At 35.6% G+C, this 27,010-nt stretch overlaps 1 protein-coding gene across 5 annotated transcripts in view; it reads right to left on the bottom strand.

The window, feature by feature from the left end:
- Positions 1-27,010, bottom strand: part of LOC140755969 (uncharacterized) — a 136,292-nt gene that overhangs the window by 95,033 nt on the left and 14,249 nt on the right. Inside the window, exon 1 of one of the 5 annotated variants that reach the window (XM_073091336.1) lies at positions 16,519-16,538. The exons of the other annotated variants lie outside the window; for them this stretch is intronic. The gene's annotated coding sequence lies outside the window, so the exon portion shown is untranslated. Of the gene's footprint in view, positions 1-16,518; positions 16,539-27,010 lie in introns of those variants that run through there. 5 annotated transcript variants of the gene reach the window in all.

Raw genomic sequence — 27,010 nt, 5'->3', positions numbered from 1 at the left:
ACGCAATTTAATTCGTAATTACGTTCACAACTGCCTATTTGTTTACTAAAATGGCTATTTCACTATAATGGCGGCACCATTATAGACAGAAATGAACAACGTGTGAAAATTTACGACGTGAGTACTTCATTTTAAACGACTGGGGGAAAACTAGGTTCAGCGACGATGACACGGTTAAGTTGAGACTGGCTTTAAATCTAACTAGTAATATTTGCATGCATAAACTTTTATACATAAATTTATTACCTTTAGTAATGCTTTAGTAAGTGTATTTTAGGGTTTTAAGATTTGTATTTTGGGATAAGGTGTTTAAAAGTCAAAGGACTTAAAGGTTTATGATTCCGTGGCCTCAACGCAATATTCCTGCCGAAATACAGCAGGATTGTTTTTATGTGCCGCTGTTCTGCTTTGAAGGGTGTGGTTATTCAGACAACCATACGTGTAATTTTAACTAAATTCTTAATGGTACCAAAGCATCTGTGGACGACCTAAGAGGTAAAATTCCAAAAATATCTAGATTTGATTACAGATTTCTATTAACAATTGTATCTACTTATCATCGGTTGGACTGCATGGTCGTTGATTCGATTCCACAAAACTAAATCTATATCAACAACTTCAATAATGTTTTAAATAAAACAAATCGGTACTTTTAGTGTGTTAAATATAAAATGTCAGTGACATCACGCTAAATGACATTTACTTAATTTCACGTGATATTTAGAGTGATATCATTTACTGACATTATCGAATTTATTTACTTAGATTTCTTAGGACCAGACAGGTCCTACCTACATACAATGTTAGCTAGGCTTCAGCACGTACACTCGTACATCATTTAACATCACGAAGGGAACGTGTAACTTGCTCATTTGATTTACTGTATGATTATGGCTTCCTGGTACTTGACTGGCCTATAAATTTAATGTAACACATACTGCGCTTAATTCCGTGTGAATGTTAATCAGTGTACGCTTGCTCTTACATTCTTGCACCTCGTTTATGAAGTAAGTTAATGGAGGTCGCATAAAATTTTGCTTTTTTTGCCAAAACTGAAACTAGTACTTCTAATTTCTTAAATTATGATTATGTATTAGCCGAGCAATAAAGTTTATTGTTGGATATATGACTCGTTTCAAAGGGAGGCTTTTTAAAATAGCGATAGGGCTGGCTGTACATATTGGTTACAGCAGTAGTTGAATAATTTCATAGGGAGACACTATTATATCTTGTGGATTTAATTATTTTTGTAATCCTACGAAATTTATACGGCATGTGTATCGAAGGGAGAAACTGGTGTTATTCGGGATCTATATTCCACGGAAGAATTTATATAACGATCACATTTTAAATTGTAAAGAAAACATCGGAAAAAATCAGGAAATCCTATGATCTTCTCAAACATGATATTGATTTGAAAGAGCTTCCGATATTTCTATCTAACTTAACGACCTATAACTTATGACCGATATTCAGCAACTATATCGTCCTGATATTTTTGGCTTACGTAACCGGTGCCTAACTGTCGCAGATGAAACTATCGTATTCGTGATGGCCCCAGCACGATCTACTACAACACTTACTGTAATAGTAGTTTGATGTGAAATGCAATGTTTAGCGGGTAACGGCCGAAGATAATCGCCTGTCGCATGTCCCAGCGATTTGTTTGACTTGTGCGGTGCTTACCGTAAGTGATCTTAACTGGATCGCCTGTCCAAGGCATGAGAGACAGGCTGGAGCTAGATTGGAAACGAACAGTTATTATTTCCTGTGCTCATCTATATCAGGTATAATATAAAAGTTGAGAGCACAATTTAAAGGAGTTGTTGAAGTAGCCGGTAGTAGACAGTATAAACTAGGTAGTTGTTGTAGGTCTTTCTAGGTAGTAGTTGTTGTACAACTACCTAGCAGCCCTAGACGTAAGTACAATTTCGCCGTCCAGAAAGAGGAATAACATCATACTGGACTCTCCGGAATCTTCAGATCACATTCATTTAAGCCGGTGGTTGTTCACATACGGTCTACATAATTGGAAAGTAAGTCACAAGGTAAAATTTGAATCACTCCTTAGAAATATTTTTTGGTTGGGCTTTAAGATATCGTCTCTAAGTTAAAATTACATTTGGGTCTCGAATTGAATTTATTGATTATTTTAAATTGCGAAATCTTATAGCTTTGTTAATTAGCTATATGTATATGAGGTAAATAAAAGATCTATCTGTATTTTTATATAAAGCAAAACTTTGATTTATTTTCCTCAAAAATCCAAACACTACCTACCAATTTTATTATTAACAAAAATTTTCATCACTCTAAGAATACTTATATTTATGTTTTGTAAAGATGAAAAAGGAAATAATACGTATAAGGTGTGTTTCTCACATTTAGAAAATGATGTCATCAATTATATTCTAAGTAACCTCCAAACTGCAGATCTAATATAAGCAATGATTCATAGGAAAAACATAACAAAAGTTGATAAAACGTTGGATATATTTGAAGGAAGGTAAAACCTTTGAAGGTAAACCTTTTGAAGGTGGTAGAACCCTTTGTGGTTCGACTCCGGCGGCACCACTGCCACACCTATTTCTGCCTTATAACAGCAGTGTTAGGCGCTGCTGTGTTCCGTTTTGAAGGGTGTGGTAAGGGAGACATACTTTTCCGAGGCGTTCCAACTTAGTCCTCAGGAGTATCGGCGCATCTGTGGCCGACCTCAGGTAGGAATAACTAATCCTATCTGGGGTTGATTACAGATGTCCATGGGCGGCAGTAGTCACTTACCATCAGGTGGACTGCATGCTCGTCTGCTACTCCTATATTATAAAAAAAAACCTAACAGGACAAAATTAAGGATACCCTCAGCGGTTCGGTTGTTGTGAAACCTAATTATGCCTTATAACAGAAGTGTGAAGCGCTGCTGCATGTAAGTTTAGTAAGGAAGAGACATTAGCACGAAGCCTTAATCTTTAGGTTTAACGACTTATGCACCTAGAATCGAACAAGTTTTTTTTTTATAATCTAGAAGTAGCAGACTAGCATGCAGTCCACTTCATGGTAAGTGACTTCTCCCGCGCATGGATATCTGTAATCTGTAAAGATAGGATTAGATACTCCTATCTGAGGTCGGCCACAGATGCTGAGGACTAAGCTGAACCATCTCGGATAAGTATGTCTACCTTACCACGCCCTTCAAACCAGAACACAACAAACAGAAGGTGGTAGAACCCTTTGTGGTTCAACTCCGGCAGCACCACCGCCACACCTATTTCTACCTAATAACAGCAGTGTTAGGCGCTGCTGTGTTCCGGTTTGAAGGGTGTGGTAAGGGAGACAGACTTTTCCGAGGCGTTCCAGCTTAGTCCTCAGGGGTAGCGGCGCATCTGTGGCCGACCTCGGGTTGGAATATCTAATCCTATCTGAGGTTGATTACAGATGTCCATGGGCGGCAGTAGCCACTTACCATCAGGTGGACTGCATGCTCGTCTGCTACTCTTATAGTATAAAAATAAAAAATACAACAGCGCTCAATCGCTGTTATTAGAGAGAAATAGGTGTGGCAGTGACGCCGCCGGAGTCGAACCACAAAGAGCAAATCTACCACTTTTAAAATCTTATTATTTCTTGTTGTGTTTTAAGCATGGGATAGACGCTGACTTAACCCACAGGGAAGAGTGTCACAAAGTAACGGCGTCTCGCCATTACACGCCCGCGGTCGAGATCGACAACTTTGTACCCAGAGCTGTTATAACGCCCCATAACCGTGTCACCGGTCGATGGTGGCCATTTCATTTGAATTGAAATAGGACAGTCTCTAACGTTTACGAAAATGCAATGCTTTGAAAGTTATCCGCGTCTGCGGTGACCATTTCATTTGACTTGAAGGTGGTAGAACCTTTTGTGGTTCGACTCCGGTGGCACCACTGCCGCACCTATTTCTGCCTAATAACAGCAGTGTTACGGGCTGCTGTGTTCCGTTTTGAAGGGTGTGGTAAGGGAGACATACTTTTCCGAGGCGTTCCAGCTTAATCCTCAGGGGTAGCGGCACATCTGTGGCCGACCTCGGGTAGAAATATATATCCTATCTGGGGTTGATTACAGATGTCCATGGGCGGCAGGAGCCACTTACCATCAGGTGGACTGCATGCTCGTCTGCTACTCCTATATTATAAAAAAAAATGAATACAGAACAACCTGATGTCTTGGAACTTGCAATTTTCTTATATGTAGTTATTCGAAAGGTTCTAACACTGGTATGGTCCAACGACCGAATTAAATGTATACCGTCGACATTATTCGGGATATTAAGAATCTCTAAATAAGTTGGGAATTCTTTGTTACGGTAAATTCCTTTACACATTTCCAAAACAAAAACCGCAGTTAATATCACGATTTTCTTTCACATATGCAAGTATTAAGTTTAGGATGATATAATCGATATAACTCATCTTTCAAAGTCATGATACGGTATCTGGACACACGGAATATCGGGATATACTCGTTTAAACGATATAATATGGTCACCTTATCCGTTTTACGGGTGCTTAATGCAAAATGAAATTTATGTAAAGAATATCAAGTTATTAGGAAATCTATAGCGCTTCCTACTATACTACGTATGAAGGCTATTAATACATCCTGAACTCTTTTAATCTAAATCCGCGCCAGCCAGTGGGGCAGAAGTTGATACTGATATCCACTGAACCTTGTCAAATAAATAGAAAAATATGGACCGATTTAATTTTTGTTAAGTTTAGAAAAAAATAGACATATATTTTTACTTTAAAAAAATAATTATGAGAAAATTCGGGGTACTGCGAGGCCTTAAAAAGCTTACTATTAGGGAAAATTAACAGTTATTCAAGTATTTGTAAACAAAGTCTAACGTTTGAAAGCTATAGAGTGGCTTGCTTTAACCACAGAGTAAATGATATTGGTACCACGTACTTTAACTCGATCCAAGTGTTAAACGCACTTACCATATATTTAACTAGCAGTTCAAATATTGACCGCAAACGGCCTCGAAACTGGAACCAATTCTTGTGGACTCAATTTGACACGTGCGCGGTTGGTTTTTGAAAATATTGATGTTTCCTTGTTTTGCAAATGGGCATGAAGCCCTCTTGATGTCAAGTGGTCAATACTGCAGATGGACCAGGTAATTGTCCTCTAAGTCTATTACAAATATGTTGCATTCTTCAAAATGAGAAATTTACGTACCTTTATTGCGATTGCCTGGCAGTTTTTTATCTGCTTTATCAGCGAATTTTCTTTTAATAAGTATTTAAAGCAGTTGTGGCGTAAGCTGTAAACCTCCCTCAGTTAAGTCGGTTGTCTAACTGATCCCTAGTTTAAAAAGAGTTTAAAGAAAGCAGTACGAGCCTAATGGATAAGAAACTCCGCCTGTTGATCGATGGATTTGAAGTTCAAATCTCAGGCACGCACCTCACATTTTTCAAAGCTATGTACTTATTAGAAATTAATTATTACTTGCTTAAACGGTGGAGGAAAATATCGTGAGGAAACCTTTACAAATGAATAATCTCAAAAAAGAGTTTTCAAAGGTATGTGAAGTGTACCAAATACCAATACGCACTTGGCCAGCGCGGTGGATGACGGCTTAATCCTTTTCATTCTGAGAGGAGATCCGTGCCGAGCAGTAGGACAGTAATATGTTGATGATAAACCCCTTGTTCGAAGTCAATTGTATTGACTCATTCAATACATTAAATACATACTCATTCAATACATCAAGTTGTTAAAGACATAAAATGACGAATACCTTACGAATGTTGCACCAAAATCAAACCCTCACAGCCAACTAAGCGTGGGAAGAGCCGAATATCTAGCCTACCTTGCATAATTAACCAGTCTACCTAATATATTCCAATGGAACGAGTCTTGAAGGTCATACAAAAAGTCCACCCGTTTGGATCATGGTTATGAGTCGTATCATTTGCAACTTACACGAACTGTGCATTTTCAAACCTTTTAGGGTATTACTTGAGTTCCTCTACAGGTTTTGTTCTTGTAAAAGGAAATTGTTATTTCATTTGCTGCATGTTTCTACACCTTCGATTGTAACGAGTAACGGTTTCTCAATGAACGTAGGAATCTATATTAACAATTAATTGAAGTCAGTCCATTCCGTGTAATTGCACTTTGAGATCTGCATCTCTTAATTTTATTATTTTCCTTCGAGTTCTTGGGAAGTAATTTTCGAAATTGCTGATTCGATTTTGGAAAGGGCATTATATTTGTTAATTAATTTTATGGACATTTATGGTCAAATACGTTCATATATTTTATGTATTGAAGCCTAGTAATAAGGCAGACGGGCTACCTGATGGAAATCAACGTGGCTTACAGACATTTGGAGGAGAGACCAATGCATCGTTTTGGATCAAAGCTCTTTTTGCACCATGATTAAATAGCCCCATGTCTAGAAATACCTCAGGAGGAAGTTCATTCAGCAATTTTATGGTAAAAACTACCATGCAAATCAAACAGTGGATGACTGCCGCGAGTCCAGTTGGGGAGGATGGAACATCCTTCGACGAGTAGTGCAATGGATAAAGTAAAGTAAAAAAATAATTCTTATTCTTCAAGCTATAACTAAACTATGCTCGTTGATTAATGTTTAAGATATTCGCCTGTTAAGGGAAGTAAGTAGCGTCTTTACTAAGCCTTTATTTAAATTCTAGCATTTTTGCGTCTAATTAAGTAGAAATAGGTGTTAAATGAAATACAAATGGCAGTACAAATTGATGTCGGTGGGCTAATCACTAGTTAAGATGTAAATTAATGCGATCTTGCGCATATTCGTATGTAAATTTCTTTTCTATTTCAGTTGCATACTACACGATCAAGTGGTTTTGTTGTTTCGTTGAGAAATACTTGTAGTACCTACATTTTTATAGTCCCTTTTATCTTGTAAAATAAAAAAAAATTAAATGTTAAAAATAGTAAAACAAAACTTGTTCCTGGGAACCTTGCCCAAAGACAGTGATGGCGACAATTTTTTTATGGTAGTTTTTTTTGTTTTTATATTTTTGTTTTTCGTTTTTGTATATATGTAAATTTTGTAAATAAGTTATTCTAATTCTATATCTATTCTATATTTATAGTTTAATTTATTATTTTTAATTTACTGTAAATTTAATTATAATTGTAAATATTTTTCAGTTAATAAATAAAAGTAATTCTCATAAAAAAAGTAAAACAAAAACATTTACATTGCAGATAATTTTTAAGAACAAAATTACTTTTTAATTAGTAAATGTGCTCAAGTTAAAACCAAGGTCAAGGTGGTATAACCCTTGAAGTTCGACTCCGGTGGCACCACCGCCACACCTATTTCTACCTAATAACAGCAGTGTTAGGCGCTGCTGTGTTCCGTTTTGAAGAGTGTGGTAAGGGAGACAGACTTTTCCGAGGCGTTCCAGCTTAGTCCTCAGGGGTAGCGGCGCGTATGTGGCCGACTTCAGGTAGGAATATCTCTATCTGGGGTTGATTACAGATGTCCATGGGCGGCAGTAGCCACTTACCATTAGGTGGACTGCATGCTCGTCTGCTACTCCTATATTATAAAAAAAAACTTAGATCGACTTAGAGGCCAAGTTTCAATTAAAAGGCTTTCACTGTATATCAGCAAAGCAAAGAATTAACGCTTATTTCCAAATACATATCTAACTTTTATGACACTATCTCACTCAGTATACGTTTCTCTGACCTTTTCGGTATGTGTATGATTTATTTATTAATAACTTGCCTTATCACATTTTATTACAATATTTATTGGTCATTAATCAAAATTTGTTAATTTCAACATTATATTATTATTATTAACAACATATATTGTGGATATATGAAATACTAGTTTTTTCCCGCGGCTTCGCCCGCGTTTAAAAGAAATAATCTAAAGAATAATATAAAGATAATAAAAAGATCTAAAAATCGATTAATATAAAGATCGATTCTCCGATTAATCGATCTTAGATCGCCATGCCTAGTTCCCGTGGTATTTCCGGGATAAAAACTATCCTATGTCCTTTCTCGGGTCTCAGACTATCTTTGTACAAATTTTCATTAAAATCGCTTCAGTGGTTTAGGTGTGAAGAAGAGACAACCAGACAGACAGACAGAGTTACTTTCGGATTTATAATATTAGTACGGATTTTGGTCCCTGAATATCACATTTCATAATAACCAGGCCATAGAATTGTGGTAATAAATTTCCACACAAGAGAACTCAGGGATAAAGCTAGTGCCAAAGTAAATTATGCAACTGCAATTAAAAAAACATTAATCGCATTCGAAATGCACATGTATGAATACGGCCGACATATTTATGACTTGTCAATTGCGTCAATCAAGTTGAAACAAACACTGCATAATTAATCGTCTTGCAATTTTGTGTAGTAGTGGTGTCTGTATGTTAAAAAATATTTATGATAAAAAAAAATCATAAAACGCTTTCTACACTCACATCCACACTAGGCTTCCTTGTGTCGTGGGTGCCATGGACACTCACATAGACAAGTACACAAACACCCAGAACCAGAAACGGACATGTAAATTCATCATTTAGATATCTATCTGACCGGGGATCGAACTCGGGACGCTCTGCGCATCAGACCTGTATGATGACTGCTACGCCACGCGGGTCGTCAGTTTAGTAGATTTTACACTTTTCCAGAATTAGAATAGAGCTACGGTATCTCCAGTGGCGTAACTATACCATAGGAGTCCCGTGGCAATTTATTACATGGTCCTAAGCAATTTTCGCTTACGAACACGTAATTTTATGATTGTTTGGTCCTGATGACTTTTTTTCACTGATTTATACACGTTTTTTGTCACTTTTGAGCTCGCCGCTGGGCTGGGGCTCTCGTTAGGCCACTGCCACCGGATAGTTACACCACCCGGTATCTTCTGCCTGTCGTAAGAAGCAACTAACAGAGGGCTTCTGAGGTTGTGGGCGGCAAGAGTGGGAGCGCTAACCGCATCATAAACACTTGAAAATGTGGTGAGCGTGCTCACGCAATGTTCATGCAAATGGATAGAGCCTATCAGAAGAATCGTGAAGAATAGCGCTCAGAGGAGGTAAGGTGGCATTGAGACCATGGTAGACTATAAGCTCGTTTGCTTCTACGATCTCAGAAAAAAATACTGCATAGACTATTGCTGGTTCAACTTAAATAGCTAGGTAAGTTGTCGAGTTTGTCCCTGTAGTTCCGGGACTAAAAGGGGGCTTCCGGGGTTGCGGGCGGCAAGAGTGAGTAGGCAGTAAGCCACCCCGGGAAGGACGGCGTCGTGAACACCAGATGGTTTGGCAGGGGCCGATCGGGGCATCGCGCTTGGCGGACTCCGGTTGTGTTCCATCGGAGATCCCGGAGTTCTCCAACAAGCGATGAGGACGGCCACCGGGGGGGTTTTAGTGCGGTAAAAATCTCACATAACTCGAAGTCGCTCCCACGTCGTCGGGTACCTTTTGAAGGTCGATAAAAAAAAAGGTAAGTTGTTGAGTAAACTTCGAGTAACGTTTCAACTACAGTGACCATGCTAGTTCCAGACATACATATGTAGGTAGAAATTTAGCGTCCATTTTGCTTCTCGCCTGTTGCAATGTGTTAAGTCAGAACAACAAAAAGTTTGACTACCGAATCCACAGTAAAAGGTTAGCTAAAGGTTTCTTGTAAACTGGTTTTCGGACATTGCGTAGTCAGAAAGGTTTCGAGACCGTAAAAAAGTGAAATGAGGATCAAAATGGCATCACTTTATATGGAAAGACGAGATATTGCGGTCTCGTCCGAAAAGATTTCAGTTTTGGCGATGTCACTTACGAGATGGTAAAGATTTTGTAGCGATATTTAATTTTTATGTGTATGAATGCACGAAGTAATTTTATTATTATGTATTTTGCAATATTCGTCGGCATTCCTTTGTTGCCATTTTAAATATTGTTCAAGATAAATTTATTAAGCTTTTTAGTTCCATGTATGTAAGGGACAAATTTTATAACAAAACTAGCTGACCCGGCAAAACGTTGTGTTGCCATATAAATAAAAAATGTTAAGGGTGAACAACCCTTATCACTTAGGGGTATGTAAAAATACATAGTAGCCGACTCTCAGACCTACTGAATATGCATATAAAATATGGTGAAAATCGGTAAAGCCCTTTCGGAGGACAGGAGGTAACTAACATTGTGACACGAGAGTTTTATACGAGTACATGTCTTGGAAATGATGAATATTACGTAAGTTGCGTTCTAAAAGCTACACAAGTAAATATTAAACTTTTCTAAAAGAAAGTTAAAATTTTCTTCTTGTTTAAATTGTTAAAAAACTTTTAGTTACTTTATTTTACTTGCTTACTTTAGTTATTTACTTTAGTTACTTTACTTTAGTTTACTTTATTTTAGTTTAGTTTACTTTAGTTTAAATTTTCTTCTTCGTGTTTAAATTGTTAAAAAACTTTTCTTCTTCTTTAAATATTTAAAGAAGAAGATAAGTTTAAATTCTATATGATACATTTTTTAAACTTAATGATTTTTATGTGTATAAAATATATTTTTAGGGTTCCGTATTTATAACTATTGTAATGAAGGAATACGGTTATTCCGGGTTGCCTATTTAATTATGAAAATTACCTACTGTAAAGTAAGTATTTAATTATAAGTATATATTAATATGTATGTTAGTCTGTAAGGTATATATGATATGGACCTCTGTATTCAATTATACTTTTGTATCTTTGTTTATATTGTCTGAAATAAATGGTTATTATTATTATTATTATTAAAGTATTTTCGTAAGAAAGTGCAGATTTTACATCAAAATGTTACACACTGTTGTAGTGAATGTATCGTTTAAAAATAACTCGTAATTTTAATTTTAGCGCGTGAAACTTGTTTTCAAGGTAAGTAAATAATTATAGCTAAGCTTCAAGATAATTTATACATAAAATATTTTTTATCAAATTTAAAAAATCCTTTTCGGCACTGTTTTGGTAGGTAACCGCTCTATTGTCCCTGTAGTCCCGGAACTAGAATAGGGCTACGGTATCCTCTGCCTGTCGTAAGAGGCGACTAAAAGGGGGCTTCCGGGGTTGCGGGCGGGGGGAGTGGGAGCTCGAACCGTCCAACAAGCAACACCGGGAAGGACGGCGGTGTATGTGGCCGAATACCGTTGTAAACACCAGGTGTGCGGAAGGACCGTAAACTGCTCCTCCAGGGCAGAGCCCGATAGGGGCATCGCGCTCGGAGGACTTCGGTTGTTCTCCATCGGAGGTTCTTGAGTTCTCCACGAAGCGCTGAGGACGGCCACATAAACAGGCGTCGCTCCCACGCGTCGGGTACCTTTTAAAAGTTTCCGCCTCGTAAACACAAAAAATAGAAAATAAAATGTAACTCCTCTATACCTTACTGTGAAACACAAACATGGCAGGTCTTAACATTGTTGCTATTAGATAGAAATAGTAATGTATCTGTCTATTTGTTTCCATTCGTTGGCACACCCGCAGCTCAAGCCTGACGGATTTCATAACATATGAGGTGCCGATGGATTATTTTAAAATGTGGTAGAGACATATACTATTTAAACAGTTGGGATTTTTAACACTCTCTAGTTGTATAAAATTGCGCAGTATAACGGTTACACTACATATAATATACGCAGCGAAATAACTATATATATCATATATTATAATGTATGACGCACGTTAAACAAAATAAAAGTTTATCAAACGGGACCAACATAGACACTTACAGATACAAAGCCTTCATAGCCCACACTTGTATCCACAACATATTGTATGCGACAGCCGCCCACGCGTCGGCCTTGTGAGGTGCATAGCAAATAGCTCTAGGGCTGCCTGTTCACATCTATGAAGTATATTTGAAGTAAATATTTCTGTAATTTCTGAATTTGGTACTATTTGTATAATGACGCGTATTTTTATATCTATACGTTTATCTATGGATATTATGTATCTTTATATGTTTGTCTATCTGCTAAAATCTTAGTTGTTTTTCATAGATATATTTCAGATTTGTGGATGCCAGCTTATCTTAATCCTCAGGTGTTAGATAGAAACCTTCTTCTTTATGGATTTGACTCTACCTAAATAGAGAATGTAGCTCGTCTACGTATAAATATAATTACACAATATAAAGTGATATAATTAGGATTTATTATACCGAAGATCAATCATAAGGTTAATCAAATTGTAATTTCGTCATTAATCTACGTACATACAGTATAAGCTAGCAACCCTATAAAATAATGTTTACGGAACCTTATAAAATAGACATTATTCTGTATGACCTAGTCTTTGTAAATGATGAGCCTTTGTGCCATAAACTTGGCACTGTGTACCTATACACAATGTACTTTGTAAACTCAGAATAAAAATGATGGACAGAGCTTTGAAGAAACAAAACATTGAAACTGACTGAATTGTGCCGATTTTTATAGTATACACATTTTACGCACACATGCTTTACAAAATAAGCCAATTCCATTTCCATATTGCAAAGCTGAATTTTAGATAAGTCGTCACGTTGATTTATTACTTTAAAATTATTAGTTATAACAGTTACAACCAATAAAAACGCTACAATTCTTAAATTCCTGAATCTATCATGACGCTCAGTCGGACACGTAAATGCAATTTGGCCTTCAAAGCTATATTGTCTGCGGTTTGGTCTACTTTTTTGGTCTGAGCCACCTATAGCATTCTATGAAAGCATAAGATCTTCCGTAAGCTATAGTCATATCCTTGACTGTTTTGGTCATCTAGAATTTATATGCTTTAACAAACAAAGTGACCAAATATTGAATACATACTATACAAGATAATATTTCAGTTGAATCAACCTAAAGAGATACAAAGCATTTAACCAAAGCAAAAGTCTTACTCCGATTTTACTCTGGTTGGGTACATTTTGGATACTAAGGAAATTTGGAACGTCTAATGAGACACATATTTTGCTGAACTGTTCTAAAGGGCAATGTGCTAAAACGCTATCAGTATTTCTCTTACCCAACGTATATACATTTTATCTTTACGATATTGGCATTTCTCTGTAACTGAGACTTGGGGCGTACTCCTGGACTGTTGAACGAAGTACCATCCTAATTTGAAAGGTACGACACGATATACGATTTAACGATCAAGTGATAATAGTAGAAGCGACGACGTAATGTTCCCTTCGTAAGATAGAAGCGCGCTCGAAAAGCCCTAAACCAACCATCTATCCATTTTTTTTACTGGACTTCTGCATGGGTTACTCTTTGTAGTAGAGCAACAGAGATGATACGAAGGACTCTTACAGGCTGAACCCTCATGGGTAACTCTAGCGCTGTTTGATGGGACTGCAGATACACATAGACATTTTCCGCAGTCCTGCCAACGTTAGAATCCACTAACAGATCTCACTCAATGTTTCTTAACTTTGTAGATAAGTGAAGATCTACACACGCCGTGAGGCTATCGATCACAGAACTTCTAGTTTAAGGCAGAACATTATTTCTCTTACTACACACTTGTCCAAACCAATATCTTTTCAATAAAATCATCTCTAGTGGAACGATAATTAGTTGATGATTCAAATCAATGTATAAACAATACATATATAAACATAATTGTGCATCATTCTTCGAATACCACAGGAAACCGAGTCATTAGCCCAGGTGCATAACGCTATTTTATTGTCATAATGGCTAAACCTTGGCATAGTTCAGCTGTTTTTTATTGCGCATACATTTATATGTCGCTATGTTACTTATGGTGATTGGACAATGGGTAGAGGATACTGATGTCATATAGCAGCTACATTATATGACGGCTAGTTAGCTGGCCAACAAAGGTACGTTTGAAATGTCTTTAGGTTATCTAGGTTAGGTTTAGGTAGGTAGGTAGGTAGGTTAGGTAGGTAGGTGGTAGGTACGTAGGTAGGTAGGTAGGGTTATTTAGGTACGTATATTTATTTCTTATATCAAATATTTATTTTGGGTTGAATTCCATTCTACTGATTCTAGTGATGTTTAAGATACATTTTATAGAAATTACATTTACATCCCATTTCGTCTGCGTAATGGGCAATAACCGTTTTTTTATAATATAGGAGTAGCAGACACTATTCCTATGTAGCAGATGCTACTCCTCCGGTTTTAATAATATAGGATTATAGCCTTTAAAAAAGGTTATAGCCTAGGAGGTGGACTGCATACTCGTCTGAGTATGCAGTCCACCTCATGGTACGTGGCTACTGCCACCCATGGTCATCTGTAATCAACCCCAGATAGGATTAGATTCCTACCGGTGGCCTCAGGTTTCATCGCAAATTGGTGGAGGGAAATTAAAAGATTCATATTTAAATTTAGTTAAAATAACTTTGCGATGAACTTTCTCCAACGCGCTCAAACAATCTCGCCTCGAAAATCGTTAATCCTGAGGATTATGATAAGGACAATGGTACAAAATTATTAATCGTGTATTGTCATCGATTCTTGATAATTCTTCAAAATTTTGAATTAAACTGAACGTTCAAAGAGGATAGAAATCGGGCTCAAAGATTCCGTTACTGTTACGTACATTCATACATACAAACGTACAACCCAAGCTAATAAAAGCGTGTTAAAAAGCGTGGTAAAAATATTGCTTTCAATCTTCGATCACTAATACGAGTAAGTAGTGATCGAAGCTTTCAATTTATTAAAATTTAACACTACATAAATAATACATGACGCGTATAATATGATTTGTTTACTTTAATTAACCGCTAATTAGAATTAATATTACAGGTAATAAGCCTCATGCATCATATTACTATGAAGGTAAACCACAAATGGAGATAATTATAATACTTGATCAATGTGCAAGATTTTACATAATGCTGTTGAGGCGCAGGAACTTCACAATCAGCTTTGCCGAATATTTGTCCCAGACAATTATCAACGAAGCCGAAAGCACAAGTTATTTGTGGTTCCGCCTTCCCGCACTGTGTCGCGCGCTAAATCACCTGTTCCGCGCACACTTGCGACATTAAACGCGCTCATGGATCATTATCCGAACTGTGATGTGCTTGCTGATGATTGGAAGCTGATCATGTCTGTATGCTTGGAGTTCTGTGAGTTGTCTGTATGTTAGATCTGTCTAGTTAGTGTAAGTGGCCTCGGCCGTTCTAATTAGATCAATAAAATAAAATAAATAAAATAAATAAATAAAATTCTATACAGAAATATCTAAGATCATTTCTATACAGTACTAATTGTTTACGTATAAGCAGAGATAGCTTGTTGTCTGTAGCAGTGATAGCCTAGTGGTTAAGAAACTCGGCCTCTTGATCTAGGGGTCCGAGGTTCAAATCCCAGGTACGCCAGACACCTCCGATTTTGCAAAGTTATGTGCGTATTAGAAATTAATTATCACTTGCTAAACGGTGAAGGAAAACATCGTGAGGAATATTTATATAAAAAAATGTATGTATGTGTAGTCTACCAATCCGCCCTTGATCAGGGTTGGTTGGCCCTATACCTTTTTCACTCTGAGTATCTGTGCCCAATAAGAGTAGTAGGACAGTAAAGGGTTGACAACAAACTGTAAAACACGCCACAAATATTATGCAATTATTGAAGTACTAACACGAATGTTGATATATTGCAATCTCGTGGTGTAAAAGTCTAGACAACGTAAATCGTGAATCGTTTCGAAGATAATGAAAGTTGACATTCGATGCTAATTATATGCATGTAATGTCGGAATTCCTCACACAATAGTTCATCTATACACTCAAATACGGCTCCGGTACTGTCGACTTTTGAATTTGATATTTCGGATTAAGTTTCGAGAATAAACCGATTTAGCCGTTTCTTAATGTTTAGAAAGTAAAAAGTTATGTAATATATAATCATCAAACCTTTATTGTCTTTTTGCTGGGAAAAAGGTCTACTCTTATAATGAGAAAGGTTACGAGCCATAGACAATCATGCTGGCTAAATACGTATTGATAGACTTCACAAACCTATCATAATTTTCTTGTTACGTAATTCTCAGGCATGTAAGTTTTCTTTAGTACTTCCTAGACTCTTAAAGTCATCATTAATTTGTAATATGATAATCTTAAATAATTCGCCTAGTACGAGTCGAACGAATCTATTATGGTTCCGGAGATATAGCCCTGTGACAGACGGACAGACAGCGAAGTCTTAGTAATAGGGTTCCGTTTTTACCCTTTGGGTACGGAACCCTAAAAACAGGAATGGCCTGGAATTCAAACCTCGGACCCTCTGATTCCGCCTCCGAAATCTCTAATCTAATCATTAATCTATCATTGCGGTATATCTTCATTTTGTATTTCATAGTTTATAGCGACCAGATGGATGGCATATGACTTTATTATTATGCATTTGTCGAAATAATAATTCATATGCGCAGAATAATAAGCATACAGATATATATGGCAGCGAATTTATTACCCGATCTGTTTTAAGATTTACTTGTTTGATCTATTACCTATTTATAAATATCTTCGTAATAGCTACTTCGGAGATTTCAGAGATTCCGATTTCAGAGATGATTACCTGAAAATAAAATGCAATTCAATCAATTTGAAGGAAATAAGAAATATATTATCTTTTATCTATCTAGGGAAAGAAAGACATACTTATCCAAGACGTTTCAACTTAGTCCTCAGGGGTAATAACCAAACTGTGACGGATCTCAGGTAGGATTCCAATCTTTTATGATAATTACAGAGGTATTTTTTTTATAATATAGGAGTAGCAGACGAGCATGCAGCCCACCTGATGCTATGTGGCTACTGCCGCCCATGGACATCTGTAATCAACCCCAGATGGGATTAGTTATTCCTACCAGAGGTCGACCACAGATGCGCCGCTACCCCTGAGGACTAAGCTGGAACGCCTCGGAAAACTATGTCTCCCTTACCACACCTTTCAAAACGGAACACAGCAGCACCTAACACTGCTGTTATTAGGCAGAAATAGGTGTGGCGGTGGTGCCGCCGGAGTCGAACCACAAAGGGTTCTACTACCTTCAAAAGGGTTCTGCCACCTTCTATGTCTATGGATAGCAGTGGCCACTTACCACAGGTTTACTGCAAGTTCACTTGCTTTTTCCCTTACAGGTAATTTATAGATGACATAACGGTTTCTTTGTTTTTTTTTTAAATACGGAAGCCCAAAAAGAATCCCAAAAATTAGTGCAAAAACATAATTTATTCACACATTGATATTTTGTCGACGTTTTTTTTAAACATATTAAATCATCGTAACTTTATGCTTCTCTTTACAGAAACAAGCCCCTCATTACTCCATTCGCGTTGGATAATAAATCTCCCATAACTACTACGAGCTTGTGTTCGTGTCGTAAAATTAGGTACATTCAGCTCTGTTGCTTTAGGCAGCTTTCAAAATAGGCTAATGATTTATAAATACCTATAAATCAGTGTTTCTCAAAGTTTTGACGTCCCCTTGTAGCCGTGGGGGTCAGTAGGGAGCAGTGTTTGGCGCAGATAAAAATCTGTTGTGTCGGGGGAAGTTGAAGCTGTTTAGAGGGTGACAGATCGTTTGTTATTCTAATTCTGACCTTTATTCTAACTCTAATCTTTTTTCGTAAATTGAACTTCGAATTTCAAAACACAGACTGAAACGTCTCTGAAATAGACTTGAAAAACGGATGTTTACAGTTTTGGGAGCTCTAGAAAATATATCTAAATGTCAGCAGTACATTAAATAAGTTTGAGAACCTGTGCTATAAGTTAGGAATTATAGTGTTGTACAATATAATACAATAGTCTTTATTTGCACCCCTTTTATTAGGTTTTAGTACGAGCCATGAAACATAAATAATAATGAATAAGAGAGTAAACATACAATATAGAAATTAAGACCTGCAAGAAAGCGAGAGCTCTTTAGCGATCTCTCTCAAACAACCATAGATTAGTAAAGAATATGGACTTCTAACAAGTAAAAGCAACTAGTTTTGACAATTTAAATTATCACTATCTATTTTCGTGTTTGAAAAAAAGTAGTTTTTAGAGCATTTACGAATGAAACGATATTTCTCCGCGCTTTTTCTTCGATTTCGTGTTTTTGCACTCATCACTTAACTGCACATATCAGCATTGTTCCGCGTACACTACACCTACACCATGACAGCCATTAAATGGTTTACACATTGTCAGCCGTTTAAGCCGTTTAATGGCTTTCTTCAATTACAAGGCGGTGAGATATCTATACTTATCTATACCTACAAACAACTTGCAAACTGCAGAAATAAGAAAAAGAGGTAGTATTATAAAATCTTTAATAACATAACAGGTAGCATATAATTACGATTAGGCTAACAGTGTTGTGTCACAATGTTGTATGTTAATAATTAACCGAATGTTGCGACATCTATTAATTAACACTTTCTACATACGTAGTTCCAAGGATCCCTTGTATCATGTGTGTTCTGAACAACCAAGTAGAGTAAATAAACACAAAAAACTACAATACAAATTTAAATTTCCCGTCCAATAATCATCTGTTGTTGAACGAAAACATCATTAAAATTTTAAACATAAACTTGAATGAAAACATCATTAAAATTTTAAGACATAAGCTTGAATGAAAACGTCGTTAAAATTTTTAAACATAAGCCAAAGTATGCGACTGTATAATTAAATGTTGATGAGTTTGAAGTCAGCTTTACATAGTGCGTAAGAATGTTTAACGTTCCTACCGTTGCAGGACGCGACAGAGTAAACATGTAAGCAAAACGATTGGCCGCTGCCCAGTTTGTTTCCATTGTACTCACGATATGTTGGCAAACCTATGGTGCTTGATTGGTGCAACTTGGCACACGGTGATTTGATATTTAGGTGTTATTGTGTGGTAAAAAAATATTAAGTGGGTATGGGAAATCCTTTAACCTTTAATTATTTTATGATCTCTTGCTGTAACGGTGAAGGAAAACATCGTGAACATACCTGTGAGATCTTTAAAAAGTTATCAAACCTATGTATATAAAATCTACCGAAACACACTGGTTCAGCGCGGTGGACTATGGCCTAATTCTTGTCGTTCTAAGAGGAGACTCGTGCGCAGCAGTGGGACAGTAATGGGCTGAGGACGGTATGGTAAGGAATATATTTTTATATAGGACGTTCCAACTAGTTTTTAGGGATAGCAGTCCATGAACGGTAGTAGCTACTTACATCAGGGGGTGGTTGTTTCGTACTCTAACGTTACAATAAAAGTTAAACGTTCATTGTATAATGTGTCGAGTTCGGCTTATGTGGATTTTAAAATATAACAAAAGTTCACGCGAAACGAAAATATTTCTTTAGTAAATAATTAATAATACAAATATACTACAGGGACACTCACATTTAGACTCCGTGTTATAGTCTGGAACGTATTTCGTATATTTATTAAAATGTAACTTAATTGCGTGCTTATATGCGTTAGTAAGGCATAAAGTGCCAGTCTATTAAAACGAGCACATGGATACATGAGACTTAGAAAAGATAGAACTAAGTCGTAATAGTTACGTAACATACTGGAAACTTATAGTAAGATTTTTACTTGAAGAATGTTTTCTATACAGCAGATTCCAGATCAAACGACATTGCCAGCGGGAAGGTCGTGGACCGTTCGGAACTGGAATCTGATATGTCACCTTCACACTTAAGTACGTGATTGAATGAATTAAATAAAAACATAAACCAAAAAACTCATTAATGCAGGGCTGCCAAGCACCTGTTTTTAAAAATTGGCTTTTTAATCGAAATGATTATAATTTAATGATAAAATAACGGAAAATATATGATCAGTTCCTAAAAAAACTTAATTCTTCTTAGGACTTTAATTTTAAAATTGAATATTGTCGCCATCGCCCAGGGTTGACTGGCAGAGAATGCCATTAGGCATTAAGTCCTCCCTTGTTACCCTTAGTTTAAGGTGTTTAAAAAATTAAATTTATTAATATATTTATTTATTAAAATTGGTCAGACTGAAACTTATAATTTTGTTCATATTACGAACACGCACAGATGAGTTATTATGTTAGCATTTCAGCTCAAGGTTCTATTTGCTTATATTGAACAATTTACCGTTACAATAACATACATAAAAAATAAATCTCTTCATTACCACCATGATTTATGCTGACCATATCCTTATCCTTAGACCCTCTTAAAAATCAAATTCAAAGTACAGACATAAATTCCTTAAAATATATTACTCAGCCACTAAATCAGAGTATACAGCATAGTTTGATTTATCGCCTATAAATCCCTGCTACAATTTGTAAACGTAGAGTATAAAACATTCCCAAAACAAATTTATGAAACATGCGAAGGATTATGGATAAACTCCAAATAATCTTATGAGAACGATTTTCTTGGCCGTGTCATAAATCTGGATGAAAAATACGATACCAAATTATTAGCTGGATGAAATAACTTTTTGTGTTAAGGCCAAGAAGCTAATAAAATGTATGTATATAGCTGTAACGACCTATTACCGTCCCACTGTCGGGGAGATCTCCTTTTATGGAAACGGTAGGAGTTAGTTCGGAAATACATTTCGTGGTTGAATTTCAAATCCTACGACTTATTACCGAGACTAAGACCTTAAGTAATATACTCCGAATTCGAAGTTAGTTTAAAGTTTTGTATTTTACATGAGATTTCAATGTTGAAAATTCTTAAAAGAAATTTAACAAAAAAAATAAAACCGACTTCTATGTCACTACAAAGTAAAAAATAATTGACATAAATGGTGGTTTAGTACATAGTTCTGAAGTCGGCGCTCAGTATACTTCGTTGGATAACGGCGTAAACAGCGTGTCCAATATGAATCGAATAGATAACCTCTCTATCTTTGGGAAGTCGGGTAAAAATGAGCACTTTCCTTTAATTTGATTTTTATAAGTGACACCATGAGATGGCGCAATAGTATAAGTGTCTTTTTTCAAAATAAACTTTGATTTCCGGTTCAAACATCCAATTATGCAGGTTAATTTTTTTCATAATCATCCCCGTAACTTGGAGTATTTTTTGCTTAATTTCCGATTTTACATACCACGCACACTTCAAAAATTTACGCATATTATATACCGTTGAATATAGTTATATATATTCACATATAAATGAAATATATAGTCTACAATTACCACTAGTAGAGGATCCCTAACATATTTAGCGATTTTTAATAGTTAATAATTACAGTATTTAGTTAAAATCAAGCAGGTGTAATGAAAACGCGTCCGCGAAGGACACGTCAAATCCGGGATCGTGCGCCGACTGCCTTATTACTGCAAACGAAATCCGATTATTCATGCATTACATACAAATTATTCATCAGGTTTGTGCCACGTGCAGCGCTGTTCACGTATTGTTGAGCTGTTAGAAACTTTTATTTTGAATAGTTGGAAGTTAGTTGAGAAAATGATAGTGCAGTTTTTATACGAAATATGCATTACGAAAGTTATTAGTCAAGTTTGACGATGTAATGCGTAATAAGAATTTTAAAAATATTGTTTGGTAGCAATAATATTTTACCAAAAATTTTTTAGAGTACAAAACGAATTATGTATAGAATATTTTAATAAAATGAATCAATAAGTTAGTACCTATTCAACGATCGTAAGAGAATATTTTTGTATAACACGTCATCTAATAAACGTTCTGGCAATTTAGTATATAAGTACCTACGTGTAAACCCTGGATTCTGGTTTAAAACGTATGGTAAGTGGTAGCTACATATCTTTGGCAAATTTAGGGTGGATTGCGATGGATTGATAGTCATATGATGACGGTCAATATCCACTGAATATCAGCTGAACTAAACGCTTGTCAATGAAAAAATAACTTTTATTATCACTGGGGCTGAAACAGGCTTAAAAAGACTAGTTCACAGTTCCTGACAAACCAAAATGTTGTTTTAAAAGTTCCATATGAAAAGCGGTCGCAAATTGAGCAGCCCTGCATCCCATGTTGTTCGTTTACTCGCAAATTACGAGTAGGCGTTTTATAGTTCGCCCGGTTATTTCGAAAACAATGTAATGGATATTTCAAACATTGTTAACGATGTTTTTTGTTTTCAACTTTCCAAATTAATACAGGAAGTGTAACTGCGTCCCGCCTTCGCTTGACTTTGACTATAGTCTGATTCATAATTAGGTGTCCAAAAAGGTAAACAAAGAAATGTCATTGTCAAAATTCGATGACAGGTATTGCAACCGTTGCAACCGTTCGTTTCTTGTTAATTTGTTAATTAACAAGAAACGAAAACTTTCACAAAATTCAACATAAAACAAAAAGTTAATAACTGCACAAAATAAAAAATACTATACGGACTATAGGGTTATGATTTTACTTATATCTGCAAGGCCTGAGCGACTTATACAGGTTGTTAAATTAACTGTCTCTACATATTCGTAAATTATAATATGTAATTTTCATTAGTAAGTGGATTTAAAATAGTTTGTTATGTTGTGCGTCATTAATTGGGATTTTTTTAATTACTATGATATTCTACTTAGGTAAATATAGTAAGAGTATGTTAAGAAAGGAAAATGACAAATGCCTAATTAGTCTAATTACAATACAATATTTTTATTGCAGACCAGGCATTTAGATAATTTTCATCCCCTATTTTATCCCCTTGGGGGTAGAATTGACGTAAATCCTTTCTTAGTGGATGCCTACGTCATAACATCTACCTGCATGCCAAATTTCGGCCCGATCCGTCCAGTGGTTTGGGCTGTACGTTGATAGATCACTATGTCAGTCAGTCACCTTTGTGTTATATATATTTAGAGATACAGATTATAATCTCATTTTATCTTGTATCTCGTACATAAATTGCAAGCTGTAATTAAAATATTTGAACGCCAAATGCTTAAAATTTAAATGATATAATACTTTGCAGCTCATACATACACTAAGAAACAAGAGTTCATTTTCCGTTATTAGATAGACAGCTAGCTAATAGGCAAAAAGAAAAATAAGCAGAATATATTCCAAATTATTAATCGGCAAATTAGAGACGCAAGCAGAACATTTTAAAATTTGTAATAGGCATATTAGAGAAGTAATTAAAAAACAAAAACCCTTAAAATAAAGCCTATGTTATTCAGTGCCAACGCGGTGGACTATGGCCTAATCCTTCTCATTCTAAAAGGAGACCCGTGCCCAGCAGTCGGACAGTAAGAGGTTAATGATGAATAGACAAAATAGAGAAATAAACAGAAAAAATTAAAATCGGTAACAGGCAAACTAGAGAAGCAAGTCAAACATATTCCATTGATAAACTCAATCGCCTACGTGTTCGAGATTTGGTCGCATGATGTAATCCCGGCGCCGGCCTTCCCGATATGGTTCGATCAACTTACGTATTTCACTCTCGTTCTGAACGTGATATATTAGCTAGTCCGCTTCCTACCCAGTTAAGATGTTTGCATTTTGTAGCAAAAGGTTTATTCGACAAATGATAGAGCCTTTTTTAACCGATTTCAAAAAAGATGGTTCTTAATTCGACCGCTGTATATATGTATGTAATTTTGTAAGTACGCGATTTTCTCAAAAACTACCAATCCAATTTGGAGGGGGTTTTGATTATTTAAAAGTATATATTGCGAGACAGGTTTTAGTGTACAAAAATCTTAATATTTTTTAATGTACAGTAACAAAAAAATGAATTTGACCTTTATTGTAACAGTAATTTGGTTTCGATTTTGACTTCTGGAGGTATCAGCGAAACTAGCTTGATTACTACAGTTTCTTCGTCACACCTTCTTGCTGCTGATTTTTGAAGCTAATATAAAGGAACTAATATGTGCATTGTGCATATTGAACACAGTGTTAACGTCGTGATCCAGAGAAATATAAGGAGCGACGATTTCAGAATCATGTACTAAACCAACATTTATTTTAATATCAAAATAATAATACTTTGTGTTAACATAGAAGTTGGTTGTATTTTTATTGGTTTATTTTGTTTAAGTGTAGCAAATAGCTATACAACTAAGAGAATCTTAATATAATTGCCGTCCATAATCACAACTTTTAACATAACATACACTTCATTCTAAAACAATTGGTCTATAACACAAGCTAGATTATAGTTCACTTTTTATTACGGTGAGTAAATTAATATTAAAAATCATGCAAACTTCCTTCAACCCACGTTAGTACAACACAATGACACCAACAGGCCTAGATACCAATCAGATGACAGTGACAATGATACCAAATGGTCTAAGCATCCGACAGGTACCATTGTTTGAGACTTTGATGAGTTTTTTGCCGCCGTGAGAAATAACAGTTTTTGTGCTCTGATCAACTTCTCTATCGGTTTAGCATTAGAATTAACGCCTACATATTTTTTGTTGTACATTTTTTTTATTGAAGCATGTTGTTTTATGAACGACTTGACAAATTGTGTTATGTTTGAATGATATATTCATGTAAGAACGAATATATGACGACAATATCTTTTTGTCCGACTGCAGACTTTACGAACGATACGAGCTGTGTTTGGCTAATGTGGGAGTGACATAGGCTTTTCAATTAGGCAGTCGAGTTGCACATTGATGTAGTTCATTTAATTGTAAGTGGTCATATGGTCCTCAAATAATGAGGCGATGAACCTCAAACGGATGGACAGACAGCTGTGGTTTAGTAATTGGGTTCTGTTTTTACTCTTTGGGTTGGGAATTCTAAAAGGCCTCGAAGTTCTTTCTGAGGTTTGTCCCAAATTACCAATCCTTTTAATAAACTTATTCAAGATTATCTTTTAATGTACGCCTACAGACACACACACACACACACACACACAAACACAATTAATTTTGCTACAATTTCTGTTTATGTAACAGATATATTACACGAAAATGGGAGAAGACATTGGTTCTTGAAATACAGTTTCGACTAACTCAGGAACCAGAGGCTTCAAACTTCTGAAATATACTTACAATTTTATGTCCATAAAGTTATTATTATTATTATAATTTAGAACTAAAGTCATCCTCATTTAGTTTGTCAAAGTTTCGTTGTTAAAAATGTAACTGTGCTTCGAGCCATTATTGTAATTGTGATTAAAAGTTTGCGGTAAATTCACTGTTAGTTAGACAAAATGTTACTTTATTGCGCAGCAGGTTAACATCTTAATTAGTCAAGTAGTTTCAATGTTAATTGTCAACAAAGAGTAACGTGGGAGTTTAGCTAAGCGGCAATTAAGATACTTAAGGTAAACACCACGATTATGGACATTTGAAGAAAAAATTGGTGTTCGTGATTTTTTTACAATTGCTTTACATGATTCTTTCTTTTCGTGCAATTTTGTTTTCTTGTACATTGCTGGTGCGTTTACCTAAGTAAGTAAGTTATAGGTCATAAACAGACGGTTAAAGAATTTGTTAAAAACTGTAACATTAACGTAATGACGAAGAATATTTATAGATGTATAAAATATGGTTCATTTTCAAACAAATATCCTAAATTGGTCCGGTTCTATTCACATTTTAAATTCTGCAGTTTCAAATTTCCGAGTTAAAATTTTAAGTAGGATTTTGAAATTTATTTATTTACTAGCTATCTATTTAGCAAGCACTCCTGGCAGATGAATTAAAAATATCCTCTCCTACTTTCTTTTTTTTATTTACGTTATAAGACAAAAAAATCTCAAGATACTTTTATACTTATACCGAACTAGCTGACCCGGCAAACTTTGTACCGCCTCAAAATCTATTTACCAAATATATTTCATATAAAAGCCTACTATGGCTATATGTTAATCGTAGATAATGTAGCTTTCGAATGGTGAAAGAATTTTTAAAATCGGTCCAGTAGTTTTTGAGCCTATTCATTACAACCAAACAAACAAACAAAGTTTACCTCTTTATAATATTAGTGTAGATAGACAAACTTATAACGAGGTATCTTGAGATTTTTAAGTCAGGTAGAGTTTAAAAATATAGAAACGCAATAACGCTTGAAATCCTTTCTTAATTTCGAAGTACTTAAGTTCAGTTACAGTTTTAAGTACGTTGTTAGTATTCTTAAGCTATTACAGCAACGAGGCTATCAAACGGAGCTCGATACTGAATGGCGTTTTCACGCTATCGTAGTGAGGGCTATTAGGTCTATTAGTTGGTACTATTATGCCGATATCTCGCTTCCGAGCGACGTGTAGTCATGTTACACGTGCGTCATGCGTCACGCGTTAAATGCGGCTTCATTCTAAGGTACTTGCTACACTTTTGAGAAACTTAAGTTTGATTTAAGGAATTTGTTTACATTTAAGTTTTTATTTATTTAAAGATATGAATCTTATAATATGTAAAACTGAACTAAAACAAACATTTTATAGCCTGAAGGTCGTTCGATTGATATTTAAATGCATGCATAGCACAACTACTTTTTAAAGTAACTGCAGTTACAGTTTTAAGTACGCTGTTCTTAAACTATTACAAGCTACGAGGCTATCAAATGAAGCTAGATACAGAATTGGCGTCTTCACGCTATCGTAGTGATGGCTATTAGGACTATTAGTTGGTACTAATATGCTGGTATCTCGCTTCCGAGTGACGTGTAGTCATGTTACACGTTCATATATTTGAAATAAATTTAATGGAATTTTTTAACGGACAGAATAGATGTGCTTAACCTACGAGTTGAAAGGTGACCTAAGAGAGAAAAGGATTTTGGAAAAATATAATGAAGTATTTTATTTATTGAATATTTAGACTTGTATAAAATATCTAAAAAGCTAAGCAAAAATAAACCGATTCCAAGCAATGTACATTATACATATTTGAAATAAATAAGATGCATCAGTATTTGATCAAATTCATCTCATCTAAATCAGTTCAGAAGCACGTGATTTGTTCCAAAATTTTGTAAAACTCTTGAGAGATTTTCAAATTTCATACATTGGCCCTTTTGGATCTAAAATTACACAATAAGCCATCATCATCTTTTGATTGAAGC

Source organism: Epargyreus clarus, unplaced genomic scaffold, assembly GCF_041222505.1.
Source record: "Epargyreus clarus isolate Ecla_fem2 unplaced genomic scaffold, WU_Ecla_fem_2.2 ptg000034l, whole genome shotgun sequence".
Classification (NCBI taxonomy): Eukaryota; Metazoa; Arthropoda; class Insecta; order Lepidoptera; family Hesperiidae; genus Epargyreus; species Epargyreus clarus.
This window is presented reverse-complemented; position numbering and strand designations above follow the sequence as displayed.